At 35.9% G+C, this 17,671-nt stretch overlaps 1 pseudogene; it reads right to left on the reverse strand.

Annotated features, from left to right (window-relative positions):
• LOC133697311 (uncharacterized) overlaps positions 1-15,192 on the reverse strand; it is a 75,556-nt pseudogene extending 60,364 nt beyond the window's left edge.
• Positions 15,193-17,671: the final 2,479 nt, after the last annotated feature.

Here is a 17,671-nt window from a genome sequence, read left to right on the forward strand (position 1 = left end):
CTAACGAATCTAGTGAGGTTTCAGTTTTATGGTCGGTGGCTAGCATGTAGCCATCTGTTGTTTTATGTTTATGTTATCATTGTAAATCTGGGGAATGCCCCTTATAATGTTTGTATCTTCTTCTTTTAATACATACGTCAACTTACCAAAAAAAAGAGATTCTAAGTTGTATGAGAAACTCACAAAGTGTTTATTCTATAATGAAAGTGTCGTGTTTCTTAGATATCTTATCTTTAGTAAGGGAGTTTCCATGGTTGATGACGAGAAAATTAAGGCAATTCAGAACTGACCAAAACCTACTAGTATTGCTGATGTGAGGAGTTTCCATGGTTTAGCTTCTTTCTAAAAGTGATTTGTGAAAGACTTTAGCTCTATTGTTGCTCCTACGATAGAATGCTTGAAAAGAGGGAACGAGTTTAGATGGAGTGAAGATGCGCAGAAAGCTTTTGAGCTAATTAAGGAAAAGTTGTGTACTGATCCAATTTTGGCACTTCCAGACTTTGCTAAAACATTCGAAATAGAGTGTGATGCTTTCGGGGGGTTGGAATTGGGGTTGTTTTATTGCAAGAAAAGAAGTCGATTGCATTCTTCAGTGAAAACTTAAATAAAGCATGTTTGAACTACTCTATTTACGCCAATGAGTTCTATGCTCTGATTCGGGCTCTAGAGGGCAACACTACTTGCTGCCTAAAAAGCTTGTTATACATACTGATCATGAATCCTTGAAGTACCTTAAGGGACAAAGCAAGCTGAATTGAAGACAAGTTAAATGGGTGGAGTTTATGGAGTCATTTCTTTAAGTCATAAAGTACAAGAAAGGGCAAGTTAATGTGGTCACTAATGCTCTTTCTAAGAGGTATGCACTAATCTCTACGTTGAATAAAAGACTGATGGTTTTTAAACAAGTGAAGGATCAGTATAATAATGATTCCTACTTTGCTAATGTGGTTTCTAAATGTGCAAAGGGAGCTTGTGATAGGTACTTTATGCATGAAGGTTACTTGTTCAAAATGGGTAGAATGTGTATCCTTTAAACCCGAATTTGAAGTCATCCATTGCATATAAAAACAAGATTAATCTAAGTGGATTTCAAGTTTATAATGTGATCTTTCTAGGCTATCCAACCATGATTGCATTGGACTTTTGTGGAAGAAGTTATAACCGTTTTAAATTGTGTCAGTTTGTGTTTCAAAAAGGGCAAAAACATGTGCTAGTTAAATTTGTCTAGCTTACTTTGTCAAAGTCTATTTTTTGGGCTTGACTTCTATCATGTTGAATTTTTCTAAATTTAGAGTTATAAATATGGTATCAGAATATGTAATAAACACTTTTGACCAAGATTTAAAACTTAATTCAGAAAATCAAGAGTTGTTCTTCCAAATTGATTTTGTGAAGAACCCTACTTGACTTATCACTTTTCAATCACAAAGAGTGTGGCGTTAAAATCCTAGATTGATCAGGGTAACAAAAAAACAATCAAGTTCGGATTCTAATGTAAAATGCGCAACTATTCAGTTTTACAACAACAATCATAATTCTCAATCCGATCATTGGATTAGGATGAACTTTTACGTTCGAGTCTTAACACGACCAAAAGATTGATGTCTTTTCCTAAGTGCAGGAGTGTCGAAGTAATAAATAACCCGGCAACACTGGGGTCGAACCACAGGGAGGTTACTTGTATAAATTATAAGCAACAATAATACTACAACAATAGTAACAATAACAATAATAATAATAATAATAATAATAATAATAATAATAGTGATGATAATAATAATAGTGAAGAAGAAGAGGAAGAAGTTGATGAGAACTTTGAGATGAAAGATTAACGTAAGGATTAAACAATGATAACAACAAATGTCAAGGTTAGAGGATCCACTAATGGTATTTCAAACAAGTATAGTATAAACCCTTATTATTCAATTGGAAACCACACACAAGGAGGTTCCAATCAGATTATAAATTGTTAACATGATTACATTAGCTATCTTATTCGAATAATGCTAATACTTGTAAATGTTTTCATGCATTCATGATTATAACTTATGTTAACTACAAATCAAGTTCCTTTCATAGCTCAGGTGTCGGTTATACCATATAGTATGGGCTATGAAAGTGCCAAGTATTTGTTGTACCAAGTGTTATACAACATAAATCTAGATTAACCATTTAACAAGCAAAGTATTAAAAGTGAATAAGATAACAAATATAAAGCATGTTAGTATCCAACATTAAAGTCCATGTTGAGTTTATATTATACTTATCCTTACACCATTTGTGTAACCTTTTCACCTTGACATAATTAACTTAGCTAGACATAATGAAAGAAAGAAACATAAATAAACAAGATAAGAACATAAGTAAGATAAAAGTTAACTAAGTAAAGGAAAGGAAATGAAAGGCATAAACTTGATATTAATGAAAGCAAAGCATAAGCAATACAAAGAGAGAAAGCAAGAGCATGATCTTGATCTGAACACCAAGATGCCTAAATACATGGCAAATGCCTCCTTTTATAGGCCAAAATTCAGAACTATTGATTTGTTGACTAATTGATGAGTGGGTGGCCACATCTTGACTTGGTGACAATTCTTATCTTCTTGTCTGCCAAAAACGTCATTGATGACATCATAATTTGAACAAACTTAAATCATGAAAGTTCTAGGAAATTGTCTCATCTTTCCAGGGTAAACATTTGAGATCATTTGGACTTCTAGAACTTGAGATATGCGCTAAACACTGAACAGTGTCTGGGCTGCAGGACAGATTCAGACTTCTTTGTTGTTGCTACAATTTGGACTTGAAAACAGCCTTTTTAAATCTTGGGCTCCACATGAAAGTTGTAGGCCTATGTCTTATCTTTCCATCCATATAAAATGGACCTAAATCCAAGATCTACAGCTCCAGATATGACCCAATTACCGAACAGTGTTCCAGTTTGGACTGCATCAGCATCTCTTTTCTAAGTTTGGCCATCTCTTTGTCTTTTCAATTTAAGTACTTCAACTCATCAATCAATTCTTTCATTTATCTGATAGGCCTACATTTAAGATGAACATTTACGATAAATTAAAGGTATCTTATATAATTAGATATGTTATTATAAAACATGCTTTAGTTAAGGAGTTATTGATACTTCAAGTGCAAAATGATGATATAAAACCTTGATAAAAATACACTTTTAAGTACTAATCAAGTCTCCTGACATGTTTTCCTACCTTAGGTTAGAAGTTTCGGTCAATCAGAGTTCGGGAAGGTGTCGCAATACGGGTCAGAAGAGGCTGTACTAATTTTGTTATTTACTTTCTATTAACTTGTGGACTTTTTATTTGGCTAGGATTCTATTCCTAAAAGGATGTGGCAGCTTGTTATAAAAATCTCCTAGCTCTACAAGGATCTTTAATGGGCTGCAATATAGTTTCCAAATGTGGCAAGGATTCATAAATGTTTCAAAATCCTTTTCTTACAAGGATTCCTTATTCATCCTAGCTACAAAAAGGAAAGAAAGTTAGCAATTTATTCTCCTAGTTAAGTAAAGAAGTTGGCCAGATCTTATTCCTAAAGAGGGGAGGATTATTTAATGCTTTCCCTAACTTAGGAAGGAAAGTAATTAAATAATATGTTTTATTATTTTCTTCTTAGACTTTGGATTATTATTACTTATTTGGGTCAATTGTAAGTGGGCTTAATATAAGTCCACCTAAGGGGGGTCCATTAGGGTTTATTTAAGTCTAGAGTTAGTATAAATAAAGACATAACCAGACATCTCCCTTCCACGGTTCTCTAAAGAACTAAAAAGCGACTTATCAAAGAACAACTGTCTTCATGGCATCATTCTTATACTTCTCGTTCACGAATCAATATTCTTTGGGTGGGGGTTTCTATTTCCAATAGTGCTGGGGTCTAGGTACAAGTTATCTTTGTGTCACACTCCTATCAAACTTGATTTACTTGGCTTTCCGGGAATTGGTGTCTATACGTATGCTCCTATACTAAAGCGATCTGGTGGGATGTTTGTGACAGATGCGACATTCCAAGAATGACAAAAGGCTGGGATGAATGGATTCGATGGGCCACTGTCTCTTGGCATGGCAAGAGTTTCGTCAATTTTTCTCGTAAACTGAGTTTTGCAGCTACAGTGTATCATGTATGGCAAGAACGGAATGCAAGGATCTTTGCTGGAATGTCTAGAACTTCGAATTTGGTCTTTAATCAAATCGAATGTATCATTCGTGATAAGCTTGATTTGATGAGGAATGTCGCACCAACAAATGAAAACAAAAGGATCCAACGAGCTTGGAGGGTGAATACCATAGATTCTTAATTTGTTAGTTAGCTGGTTGTATTGGTTTCCCTAACTAATCCAGTGAGGTTTCAGTGTTATGGTCGGTGGCTAGCTTGTAGCCATCTGTTGTTTTATGTTTCTGTTATCATTGTAAATCTGGGGTATGCCCCTTATAATGTTTGTATCTTCTTCTTTTAATACATACGTCAACTTACCAAAAAAAAAGTGATCACGAGGTTCGCCTCAAATAAGATGAATGATGCAAACACAAAAAAACTTAAAGGAACTCTAAAAACACGAAAATAACATTATGATATGACCTTGTTTCGGAGCCTAGCTCTGATACCTACTGATGTAAACCTCGTGATCACGTGATCTTGCACCCTACAATCAAGATTGAGATCCAATCCTAAAAAGCTGAAATAAGTGTGATAGTACTATGACACAATGGAAACCTTTCCCATAGCACCACCACCATTGGAATGAAGTCGAATGACGTCATGTAGCCAGTTAATTTTTGATAAGTCAGATTCAGTTCATTCAAGAACTGAAAAATGCAAGAATCACTCTCACACAAGTTAAAAAAAAAACAATTGAATTCTTATTGATAAAAAAAGTCCCCTCTTTAAGCCTTACAAGAGTTTAAATACTTATAAAAATATAACCCTAATGAAACTATCCTACCAGACTGATTTGGTCCACTTATAAAATTGACCCAAAACCTTAATATGAGAAGCCCAAAACCTTATCCATACAAGCTTTGGATCCTAGCTAAAAATAAAGTATTAATTAAGCTCAAACAAGATGGATGTAGCTAACAAAATAAAATAAAGCCCATAATGAGAAGAAGAGAAGGAAATAAAATATTATAGAATTGATTCAAGGCTTTGCCATACTTGGAAATTATGTTGCAGCCCATTAAAGATCCTTATAGAACTAAAAACTTCCCATAACAAGCTATTATATCATTGTAGGAAAACCATCCTTGCCAAATAGGAATCTACAAATCAAAAGGAAGTGAATAAATAATTTCATACAACATGTTCTAACCAGTATTACAAGGCCTTATTGAACTTCAATTGACCTAGAATTTTAACCCAATATTTAATATGTCAGGAAACTTTGGTTAAATATTCAGCCCCATCTAATGGTCGGATTGAGAATTATGATTATTTTTATAAAATTACATAGTAGGCATAATTATACTAGAATCCAAATTTCCTTCGTCACCCTTTTCTTGGACCATATCATTCCCTCTCTCTTCAAGATAATTGAGGCGACAATTGTTGGCAAGAAAAGAACTCCAAAGGCTTTGAGAAAAGGCTAAGGAATTGTCCATTCAACTTATTGGTGATTCCAGGAAGAATCATCTTGAAGAGAGATGGAATGATACGATTCAGGAAAGGTCAAATTCGGATTTTGACGTAAAAAGTGCATTTATCCAATTTTACGGCAACAATCATAATTCTTAATCCGACCGTTGGATCGGGCTGAAATTTTATGTGGAGTCTCCTGACATGTTTTCCTACCTTGGGTTACAATGTCAGGTCAATCGGAGTCAGCAAGGCATTGAAACACGGGTCAATAAAGGCAGTGCGAATTTTGTTATTTACTTCTTTTTGACTTGTAGACTTCCTATTTGGCTAGGATTCTTTTCCTAAAAGGATGTGGTAGTTTATTTTGGGAATCTTCTAATTCTACAAAGATCTTTAATGGGCTGCAACATAGTTTCCAAGTGTGGCAAAGATTCATAATTGTTTCAGAATCCTTTTCTTACAAGAATTCCTTATTCATCCTAGCTACAAAAAGGAAAGAAGATTTCATAACAAATCCTACCTTCAGATCAGATTTCCTAGTCTATTTGGAACTTTTTAATGGTGACAAATCTAATTCTAGCGTATTTGGGATGGTAATTTTCAGATTTTTATTATTTTCTTCTTAGTCTTTGTGTTATTATTATTTCTTTGGGTTAATTGTAAGTGGTTTTCATATAAGTCCACCCAAGGGGGGTCTATTAGGGTTTATTTAAGTCTAGAGTTAGTATAAATAAAGGCATAGCCAGACATGTTAGTTAGACAATTCAGATTAATAAAACTTCTTGTTTGCCGCACTTTGTGTGTGTATGTTGGTGAGATAATCTCCTTTTCATGGTTCTCTAAAGAACTGAAAAACAACTTAACGAAGAACAATTGTCTTCGTGGCGTCATCCTTATACTTCTCGTTCATGAATCAATATTCGTTGGGTGGGGGTCTCCATTTCCAATAGTGTTGGTGCCTAGGTACAAGTTATCTTTGTGTCACACTCCTATCAAATCTGATTTACTTGGCTTTCCGGGAATTAGTGTCTTTGCGTGTGGGTTGTGTGACCATGTAATTACGAGGTTTGCATCACTAATGGTGTAAGAATATAAGTATAGCATAAACTCAACATGGACCTTAATGTTTGATACTAACATGTTTTGTATTTGTTATCTTGTTCACTCTTAATACTTTGCTTGTTAAATGGTTAATCTAGATTTATGTTGTATAACCCTTGGTACAACAAATACTTGGCACTTTCATAGCCCAATCGTATGGTATAACCGACACCTGTGCTATGAAAGGAACTTGATTTGTTGTTAACATAAGTTATAATCATGAATACCTGACAATATTTACAAGTATTATCATTATTCGAATAAGATAACTAATGTAATCATGTTAACAATTTATAATCCGATTGGATCCTCCTTGTTAGGCTTGTTATTTTTCGTAATGCTACAAGGATAAAAAGTCAACAATTTATTCTGCTAATTAAGTAAGGAAGTTGGCCATATCTTATTTCTAAAGAGGGGAGGGCTATTTAATGCTTTTCCTAACTTAGGAAGGAAAGTAATTAAATCAGCAACAAAGGAGGAAATTTGTTTTCTTATTTGTCCAAGTTAAACAAGGAAATCTAAGCTAATCAAGGACATCAAAAGGGGGCAGCAACACAAATTTTCCAAATCAGATTTTTCCTAGTTTATTTACGACTTCTTAAGGGTGACAAATCTGATTTTAGCATATTTAGCATGCTAATTTTCTGATTTTTCTGATTTTTATTATTTTCTTCTTAATTTTTGGGTTATTATTACTTATTTGGGTCAATTGTAAGTGGGCGTCATATAAGTCTAGAGTCAGTATAAATAAAGGCATAACCAAACATGTAAGGTTACACAATATTAAGATCAATAAACTTCTTTACTGCACTTATTATGTATTGGTGAGATAATCTCCCTTCCTTAGTTCTCTAAAGAACTGAAAACGACTTATCGAAGAATAACTATCTTCGTGGCGTTATCATTATACTTCTCGTTCGTGAATCAATATTCATTTGGTGGGGGTCTCCATTTCTAATAGTGATGGTGCCTAGGTACAAGTTATCTTTATGTCACACTCCTATCAAACCTGATTTACTTGGCTTTCCGGGAATTGGTGTCTTTGTGTGAGGGGTGCATGACCATTTGATCACGAGGTTCACATTTTCAGGTAGCGGATGATGGGAGAAGAACAACTATCTTCGTGGCGTTATCCTTATACTTCTCGTTCGTGAATCAATATTCGTTTGGTGGGGGTCTTCGTTTTCAATAGTGCTGGTGCCTAGGTACAAGTTATCTTTGTATCACATTCATATCAAACCTGATTTACTTGGCTTTCCGGGAATTGGTGTCTTTGCGTGAGGGGTGCATGACTATTTGATCACAAGGTTCGCATTTTCAGGTAGCACTAAGATGTATTGAGACCTGAAACACCTCTAGGGGTGGCCTAATATGAAAAGAGAAATAATTAAGTTTGTGTCTAAGTGTAAGATATGTCAACAAGTCAAGGTTGAACACCAAAGGCCTACGGGACCATTACAACCATTACCAATTCTAGAATGGAAGTGGGAGATGATCATCATGGATTTTGTGTAGGGATTTCCCAAAATAAGGAAAAGAAATGACGTGATATGGGTCATCATAGATCAGTTGACGAAATCCGTACTATTCTTGCCTGTAAAGATGACCGACTTGGTAGACAAGCTTGCCAAGATCTATATAAACGAGGTGGTATGACTATGGGATTCCAGTGTCCATTGTATCGGATTGAGATCATAGGTTCACCTCTCGAATTTGGCCAATCAGACAACATGCCTTGGGAACAAGACTAGACATGAGCACTACATTTCACCCTCAAACTGATGGTCAATCAGAAAGAGTCATCCAAGTCTTGGAAGACCTATTACGGGCATGTGTGCTAGAATTTGGAGGAAACAAGGAGGAACACATAACATTGGTAGAGTTCAAGTATAACAATAGTCACCAAGCCACAATAGGGATGGCCCTGTATGAAGTCTTGTATGGTAGGAGGTGCAAGACTCCTTTATGTTGGGAGGAAATTGGGGACCAGAAGTTATATGGCACGGAGTTGGTCCAAGTCACCACAGAGAAAGTGAGAACTATCAGGGATAGCATCAAAGCCGCACATGATAGGTAGAAGAAGTATGTTGATGTGAGGAGAAGACCTCTCGAGTTCAGTATGGGGCACTAGGTGCTCCTCAAGGTAGCCCTATGGAAAAACATGTTACGGTTCAGATTGAAATGAAAGTTAACTCCCCGCTTCATCGGACCTTTTAAAATCTTATAGCGAGTGGGGCCAGTAGCCAACAAAGTGGACTTGCCCCCACAATTAGCCAAGGTCCATAATGTGTTCCATGTCTCCTTGTTAACAAAGGCTGACATGGACTCCGCCCGAATCCTACCTCAAGTTCCAGTAGAAGTCAAGGAAGACTTGACGCTCGAATTGAGGCCCACAAGGATACTAGATCGGTAAGTGAAGGAGCTACGAAAAAAAGAAGATCCCCATCAACATAATCTTATGGTGAAATGCTCAAATAGAAGAGAAAACTTGGGAGAGGGAGTCTGAAATGAGGAAAACATACCACAATTTATTTGAACTACCAGGTATGGATTATGAAACCTCTTAAATTTCAAGGATGAAATTCATGTTAAGGGAGGGAGAATGTAAACACAAAAAAAGGGGTTCAAGCAGCCTCACCACCGCTACCGATTTATGAATCGAAAGCGACATAGTTATTGCTGCCGATTTAAGAATCGGCAGCAACGCAGTTTTTAGTGCCGATTGCTGAAGCGGCAACGACTCAACCTAATGAAAAGTTAGGAAAACAATCAAGTTGTCTTAAGGATCCAAAAGGGAGGTAAAACTGGTTTTAGACAAACCAAAACACGGACTAGAACACCTATAAACCAACCCCAAACACTTCTCCTCAGTTTATGTGAAGTATAAATGAAAGGAGAGAAAGAAGGTGACCAAACACTCCTCTTCCCAAAGTCTACCTGCAACAGCTGCATGTCTATCTTTTCCTCCTTCCCAACGGAAATTCAAACCAAAACCAGCACAGAATACCTCTTGAGCATGTGAGAAAGAGTTGAGATTGTGAGTGAAGGCTAAGAAGTTGCTTAGGGGGAAGGAAAAGGGGGTTGGAATGGATGGGAAGGAACTGAAAAAATAAAGAGAACTGAGAGAGGAAGAAGAAGGGGAAAAACAGGAGAAAGAGAGAAAAAATACTACCAAACTGTCCAGACCTACTTAGAGTTGAAAGGTATGGGTCATATAATCTCCTTTTGCTCCCTTGTTCTTCAAACCCAAAACTAAAAATGATGAAAGATCCCTAGGAAAAATTAACCTAAACCCCTTAGGCTAATTGTAAATGAAACTAAAAACAACTAAGAGGATAAGCAACAAATACGAAATGAGGCCAATTTCCAGAGCATCTAACTAAGCATGATGAATAAAATGGAAATAATAAAACTTAGTAGAGGGTCGACCACAACATTGGGGCTGGCCGGAATGCATTGTGTAGAAAGATGCATGTGTGCGTTTATGTTAAAATCATGTTATTGATGCGAACCTCGTGATCACGCAACCCACAATCAAGATTGAGATCTGATACCAAAAAGCCGAAATAGATCTGATAGAAGTATGACATAATGGAAACCTGCCCAAAGGCACCAACACTATTGGAATGAGTAGAATAATGACATGAAGCCAGTTAATCTTCGATAAGTTAGATTCAGTATGTTCAAGAACTGAAGAATGCAAGAATCACTCACACACGTTAAAACTAAAAACATTCAGAAGTAATAATCATGAAAGCTGCTGAAATTTTGGTTACATGAGTTTAAATAGTTCTTGAAAAATTAAAGGTAGCACTAACACCATACTCACCTGGAAGGTCAATTTTGTATGCATTGTCATTGATTCTCTCTAAAACCTGAAGTGGACCTCATCATGAGACTTTAATTTTGATTTCCTTTGGTTAGGAAATCGTTCCTTACGCATGTGCGCCTAAACCTAATCACCGGGTTGGAAAACAACCGGTTTACGTCCCTTGTTTGCTTTAGAAGCGTAAAGTCTATTCTTTTTCTCTATTTGCAGTCGAACTCCCTCATGGAGTTGTCTCACCATCTTTGCGTTCTTTTCACCATCTAAACTTACCCATTCTTCAAAAGGTAAAGGAATTAAGTCCATAGAAGTTAATGGATTAAAACCATAAACAATTTCAAAAGGAGAAAAACCAATGGTTGAATGCACATTTCTATTATAAGCAAACTCAACAAAAGGCAAACATTCTTCCCAACTTTTCAAATTCTTTTGAATTATAGCATGCAAAAGTTGGGATAATGTTATATTCAATACCTCAGTTTGTCCATCTTTTTTAGGATGACGTGTTGTCGAAAATAAGAGTTTAACTCTCAACTTTCCCCATAAGGTCTTCCAAAAGTAGCTAAGGAACTTAAACATCACGATCTGACAGTACACTCTTAGGAATGCCATGCAAACATACAATCTCCCTAAAAAAGTCTGCGATATGAGATGCATCATCTATTTTATGGCATGCAATGAAATGCGCCTTTTTAGAAAACCTATCTACCACAACAAAAATAGAGTCTCTACCTTTCTATGACCTAGGTAAACCTAAAACAATGTCTATATAGATATCTACCAAAGGTTTAGTAGGCACAGGTAATGGTGTATATAGTCCATGCGGCTGTACTCTGATACCAACTGATGCGAACCTTCTGATCACATGGTCACGTAACTCACAATCAAGATTGAGATTTGATCCTGAAAAGTCAAAATAGGTCAGATAGAAGTGCGACACAATGGAAACTTTCCCCAAGGCACCAACACTATTGGATTCAGTAGAATGATACCATGAAGCCAATTAATTTTCGATAAGTCAGATTCAGTTCGTTCAAGAACTAAAGAATGAAAGAATCACTCTCACACGTTAAAACTGAAAAATTCAGAAGTAATAATCATCAAAGCTGCTAAAATTTTGGCTTACATGAGTTTAATTAGTTCTTGAAAAATTAAAACTAATGGACCCCTTATGTGGACTTATATGAAGTCCACTCAAAACTGACCCAAAACCCTAAACTGAAAACCCCATAACTTAATCCAAACATGCCTTGGATCCTAATTGAAAAGAAAGTATTTGATATGATCCAGGCAAGGTCAAATTTGGATTTTGACGTAAAAAGTGCACCTATCCAGTTTTACGGCAACAGTCATAATTCTCAATCCGATCGTTGGATAAAAAACACGGGTCAATAGAGGTTGTATGAATTTTGTTATTTACTTCCTTTTAACTTGTGGACTTCTTATTTGGCTAGGATTCTTTTCCTAAAAGGATGTGGCAACTTATTTTAGAAATCTACTAATTCTACAAAGATCTTTAATGGGCTGCAATATAGTTTTCAAGTGTGGCAAGGATTCATAATTATTTCAGAATCCTTACAGGATTCCATATTCATCCTAGCTACAAAAAGGAAAGAAGGCTTTATAATAAATTCTACCTTCAGATCAGATTTCCTAGTCTATTTTGGTGATGTGAACCTCGTGATCACGTGGTCAAACAACCCACACGCAAAGACACCAATTCCCGGAAAGCCAAGTAAATCAGGTTTGATAGGAGTGTGACACAAAGATAACTTGTACCTAGGCACCAGCACTATTGGAAACGAAAACCCCCACCCAATAAATATTGATTCGTGAACGACAAGTATAAGGATGAGGCCCCGAAGCCAGTTGTTCTTCGATAAGTCGTTTTCAGTTCTTTAGAGAACCAAGGAAGGGAGATTATCCCACCAACACACAACAAGTGCAGCAAAGAAGTTTATTGATCTAAAAATTACGTAACCTTACATGTTTGGTTATGCCTTTTATTTATACTGACTTTAGACTTAAAGAAACCCTAATGGATCCCCCTTAGGTGGACTTATATGAAGCCCACTTACAATTGACCCAAATAAGTAATAATAACCCAAAAACTAAGAAGAAAATAATAAAAATCCAAAAATTACCATCCTAAATATGCTAAAATCAGATTTGTCACCCTTAAAAATTCCTACATAAACTAGGAAAAATCTGATTTGAAAAATTTGTGTTGCTGTCCCCTTTCCTTTTATGTCCTTGATTAGCTTGGATTTCCTTGTTTATCTTGGACAAATAAGAAAACAAATTTCCTTTTTTATTGCTGATTTAATTACTTTCCTTCCTATGTTAGGAAAATCATTAAATAGTTCTCCCTTCTTTAGGAATAAGATATAGTCAACTTCCTTACTTAATTAGGAGAATAAATTGCTGACTTTTTATCCTTGGAGTATTAGGAAAACAAAACAAGCCTAACAAGGCTAGTATTGGGCCGGACATATCAACCCCTTGTTCCACATGAATTGGGCTCTTCTTGGACCTAAACTATATGAATTAAAGGTTGTCCTTCATGCTTCTTAAATGTCTCAAGCCCCTCTAGGTCCATCTTGCTCCATAAGTTCTGAACAAGCCCATTCAATACTTCTTTATGCTTCTTGGCCCTAGCTCTTGTGATTGGCCTAATTGGCACCTCCAATGGGTCGTTGGCATGATTACGCTTGGTGTTGGACTGATCCGCATCATCGAGACTTCTTACTGGTGACAAATCTGATTCTAGCATATTTATGATGGTAATTTTCAGCTTTGTATTATTTTCTTCTTAGTCTTTGGGTTATTATTACTTATTTGGGTCAATTGTAAGTGGGCTTAATATAAGTCCACTAAGGGGGGTCTATTAGGGTTTATTTAAGTCTAGAATTAGTATAAATAAAGACATAACCAGACATGTAAGTCAGACAATTCAGATTAATAAAACTTCTTGTTTGCCGCACTTTGTGTGTGTGTGTTGGTGAGATAATCTCCCTCCATGGTTCTCTAAAGAACTGAAAAATGACTTATCGAAGAACAACTATCTTCGTGGCATCATCCTTATACTTCTCGTTCATGAATCAATATTCATTGGGTGGGGGTTTCCGTTTCCAATAGTGCTGGTGCCTAGGTACAAGTTATCTTTGTGTCACTCTCCTATCAAACCTGATTTACTTGGCTTTCCGGGAATTGATATCTTTGCGTGTGGGTTGCGTGACCACGTGTTCGCGAGGTTCGCATCAGTATTAATTAAACCCAAACAAGCCTTGGGTTATAGCTAACAAAATAAAATAAAGCTCGTAATATTAAATCCTTGTTCTGCCATAAGAAGAAGAGAAGGAAGTAAAATATTACAGAACTCATTCAAGGCCTATTTATAGCCTTCCATATAGCCCCTTAATCCTAGAAACAAAAGGAAAAGGTAGCCACCCATGTTGATTCCAAGTTATAGCAGGATTCTTTTGTTTCCTTTGTTGTCCTCACCTCATGTCCCAAATAAGGTAGTATTGGACCCCTCTTGCACATGGATAAGATGTACTAGGGTGTCCTTTTGATACTCAAATGGACCTTTCAATTCTGACTTGGTTACCAATGCATTCAATGCCTTTGTCTGGGACCGAGTCATAGGACCGAGTCATTGGACCATTTGGAACATGTAATGGGTTCTTGCTGGTATTTCTGGGTTGGTCCACATCAATTGGCCTGAGTCATTGCTATCTCCATTTCTTTGTGATATTCCTCTACTGTCTTATAACCTTGAGTCAAACCTTGGAGCTTCAGATATAAGTCTCTATAATAGTGGTTTGGCACAAATCGTCTCCTCATTAAGACTTTCACCCCCTCAAGTCTGAATGGGTCGCTCCCCATTCCTCCTCCTCCTGATTACAATCTGATCCCACCAAATCAATGCATACTCCATAAACTCAATTATCACCAATCTACCTTTTTCTCCCATACCGAATAAGCCTCGGGATCATTTTTATGTTGAAAGTTAGGAATTTTCAATTTAATGGTGTCCAGGTCCCCATCCATATCTTCATAATTCCCCATGCCATCGAAATTCACATTCCTCCTAGCTCTGTTCGGTCCAAACCTGATTCTTTGGCCAGCAGACGCAAAATCATGGTCATCTTTACCCGCATCTGCATTTTCGTCAATAAACTCTTCAAAATCAGACCTGACATTTCGTATGGCCATACAGATCATATTTCCTCGGCGATCAACCCCACTATTTTGTTTCTTTATCGAATTCAGCTCATCTTTCAGATCCTTGTATGTCCTAGACAACAACTTGAGCTGCTGGCCTATGGCTTGCAATTGGAAAGCTACATCAGCGTTTTGTGTCGCTGATTCGTTGTTTTCAGATATTTTTTGAATCTGCAAAATTTGGTTAGTAGCACAAAATATATCCTCACAGCTCTCGTGTATCACACAAAAAAAATCAAGGCTTTTCACTATAATAAGATCACCATGCCTTTTACCTTACAATTTGCTTTCAGGTTCTTTAGGAACTGAAATCAACAAATCAAAGTCAGTAGCCTTCCCAGCGCATTCTAATTATAATTTTCAGACTCAAGAATCAATAAATATATTGAAAACAAAGCAAAACAAAATTACAATTACGATTTCACAAGTATCATTGCAAATTCGTACGAATTGTGGACGAAACGAATACATGAAATAAAACAGAAGCAAATATTAGAGAAAAAAAATTACTTGACCCCTAGATAACCTAAATATAGTAGAAACAAAAAGATTTGGACAAAACTAAACAGTAAGGATCACGTTTTGAAACTTGACGCAAATCTAACCTGTTATGCAATTTTTAGGTAACAGAATTAAAACCTCAAGTCCAAACGATCTTGAAATGATGTCAAATTCAATATTTAGTATTATAATACTAAAACAACAACAAATCTCAATTTATAGGTCGTTATCTTATGTATAGGTACCCAAACCCTTTGTATAATCAGTTTGTAGTAGAATTGAACCTCCAATTAAAAAACTCAGGGAAACTATATCAAAATAAGCCCAAATTTTACATATGTATCTATCTCACCACCAATAGATAGAATATGAAGTTTCAATTGATGCTTAGGTGATTTGCTTATGGTTCACTAAAAGTTGTGTTTTGCGGCAAAATTGAACCTCAAATTAAGACCTCAAGCAAACTATATCAAAATAATCCCAAATTTGACATATGATGTGATATCACCCCCAATAAACTGAATACAAAGTTTCAATTGATTTGGCGGTTGTTTTTTTTTGGTTCACTAAAAGTTGTGTTTCTGCAGTAAAAATTCAATCATTCTTCAAATTTCATCTAATCCCTCTCTCTCTCTCTCTCTCTCTCTCTCTCTCTTTCTTTTTTTTTTCTTTTTAATATACTGATATGATTAGAGACAGTAACAAGATGAAATATAACTTTTTTTTTTTGCTTAGATGACGTAAACACAAAGAACAAGAAGATGGACGCAAACACAGAAAAACTTAAAGGAACACTAAAAAAACAAAAACAACAGAAGGATATGACCTTGTTTCGGAGCCTCACTCTGATACCAACTGATGCGAACCTCCTGATCACGTAGTCACGCAACCCATAATTAAGATTGAGATTTGATCTCGGAAAGCCGAAATAGGTCTGATAGGAGTGTGACACAATGGAAACCTGTCCCAAGGTACTAACAATATTGGAATGAGTAGAATGACGCCATGAAGCTAGTCAATCTTCAATAAGTCAAATTCAATTCGTTTAAGAACTCAAGAATCACTCTCACACGTTAAAATTGAAAAATTCAGAAGTAATATTCATCAAAGCTGTTGAAATTTTAGTTACATTAGTTTAATAGCTCTTGAAAACTTAACGCTAATGGACCCCTTATGTGGACTTATATGAGGTCAACTCAAAAACTAACCCAAAACCCTAAACTGAAAATCCCATAACCTAATCCAAACAAGCCTTGGATTGTAGCTTAAAAGAAAGTTTTAATTAAGCCAAACATGAACAAAAATAATAAAAATAACTCATTTGTCATTAAATACCACTAGCCCTTCTTTCCTTGTGTAGCTAGGATGAATAAGGAATCCTTATAAGAAAATGATTCTGAAACATTAATGAATCATTGCTATACTTGGAGATCATATTGCACCTCATTAAAGATCCTTGTGGAACCTCGAAAGGGATATAACCTGATTAATGGAGCCAAGCTCTAATACCAAATGATGCAAACCTCGTGATCACATGTTCAAGCAACTCACACGCAAAGACACCAATTCCAGGAAAGCCAAGTAAATCAAGTTTGATAGGAGTGTGACATAAAGATAACTTGTACCTAGGCACTAGTACTATTGGAAACGGAGACCCTCGCCCAACGAATATTGATTCGCAAACGAGAAGTATAAGGATGACGCCACGAAGATATCTGTTCTTCGATAAGTTGTTTTTTCAGTTCTTTAGAGAACCATGGAAGGGAGATTATCTCACCAACACACACACACACACACACACACACACACAAAGTGCGTCAAACAAGAAGTTTTATTAATCTAAATTGTCTACTTACATGTTTGCTTATGCCCTTATTTATACGAACTCTAGACTTAAATAAACCCTAATGGACCCCTCTTAGGTGGTCTTATATTTAAGCCCATTTACAATTGACCCAAATAAGTAGTAATAACCCAAAGACTAAAAGAAAATAAAAAAAATCCAAAAAATACCATCCTAAATATACTAGAATCAGATTTGTCACCATTAAAAAGTTTCAAATAGACTAGGAAATCTGATCTAAAGATAGAATTTATTCTGAAGTCTTCTTTGCTTTTGTAGCTAGGATGAATAAGGAATCCTTGTAAGAAAAGGATTGTGAAACATTTATGAATCTTTGCCACACTTGGAAACTATGTTGCAGCCTATTAAAGATCTTTGTAGAATTAGTAGATTTCCAAAATAAGCTGCCACATTCTTTTAGGAAAAGAATCCTAGCCAAATAGGAAGTCTACAAGTCAAAAGGAAGTAAATAACAAAATTCCTACAGTCTCTGTTGACCCGTATTGAGATGCCTTCCTTGAACTCCGATTGACCTTAAATTCTAACCTAAGGAAGGACAACATGTCAGA

This window comes from Populus nigra, chromosome 6 (assembly GCF_951802175.1).
Source record: "Populus nigra chromosome 6, ddPopNigr1.1, whole genome shotgun sequence".
In the NCBI taxonomy this organism is placed as follows: domain Eukaryota; kingdom Viridiplantae; phylum Streptophyta; class Magnoliopsida; order Malpighiales; family Salicaceae; genus Populus; species Populus nigra.